A 242-nucleotide genomic window follows, 5' to 3' on the forward strand; every position below is an offset into this window, starting at 1 on the left:
ACCCTCCCCCTCCTCCACCTTCGCCCCACGTCCAGTGTGATGTTGGCATCTGTAACTGATGACACACTGCAGACACTTCGTGTCAAACTGCTCCTATGTGTATCATTTGGGATTTTTTTTATTTCTTTTTTTAACAGACAGGTGGGAACCAGAGTACCGTGATGCTGAGTATTAGGAGAGGGGGCTAAGCCAAAATTGTGCATCTTCACCCCTAATTTTCAGTGGTACTCACCCAAGTGAAA

Source organism: Numida meleagris, chromosome 25 (genome assembly GCF_002078875.1).
Source record: "Numida meleagris isolate 19003 breed g44 Domestic line chromosome 25, NumMel1.0, whole genome shotgun sequence".
Lineage (NCBI taxonomy): Eukaryota > Metazoa > Chordata > Aves > Galliformes > Numididae > Numida > Numida meleagris.